At 40.6% G+C, this 446-nt stretch overlaps 1 protein-coding gene across 1 annotated transcript in view; it reads left to right on the top strand.

The window, feature by feature from the left end:
* NOM1 (nucleolar protein with MIF4G domain 1) overlaps positions 1 to 446 on the top strand; it is a 56,838-nt gene that overhangs the window by 50,202 nt on the left and 6,190 nt on the right. The gene's annotated exons all lie outside the window — the stretch shown is intronic.

The following is a 446-nucleotide window of genomic DNA, read 5'->3' as shown; positions in this document are numbered from 1 at the left end:
TCTCTGTGAAAGGCAAAAAAGCAAAGCACAATAAAACGAGGTCTGCCTGTACTTAATCTGATGACCTATATGTATCTAAAGACCTGGAATAAATTAATCATGAGAATAAATGGTCCAGGTGGTAAAGGTACATACATATTGCAGACTGAAGAAAAAACACAATTTGCCTTGCACGCCTCACTCATTTGTGGGCTCAAAAAGTAAAATGAGAGACAGACAGGCTGGTTACCAGCGGCTGGGCAGGGGGGTGGTGGTGGACAGGTGGGGGGCCGTGGGATAAATGGGTACAAATAAATAGAAAAGAATGAATAAGACCTCGTATTTGATGGCACAGCAGGGTGACTACAGTCAGTAATAATTTAATTGTACATTTAAAAATAACTAAGAGTCTAATTGGATTGTTTGTAACACAAAGAATAAATACTGGAGGGGGTGGGTGCACTGTT

This window comes from Saimiri boliviensis, chromosome 10, assembly GCF_048565385.1.
Source record: "Saimiri boliviensis isolate mSaiBol1 chromosome 10, mSaiBol1.pri, whole genome shotgun sequence".
Lineage (NCBI taxonomy): Eukaryota > Metazoa > Chordata > Mammalia > Primates > Cebidae > Saimiri > Saimiri boliviensis.
The sequence above is the reverse complement of the archived record's forward strand: the minus strand, read 5'-3'. Positions and strand labels throughout refer to the sequence as shown.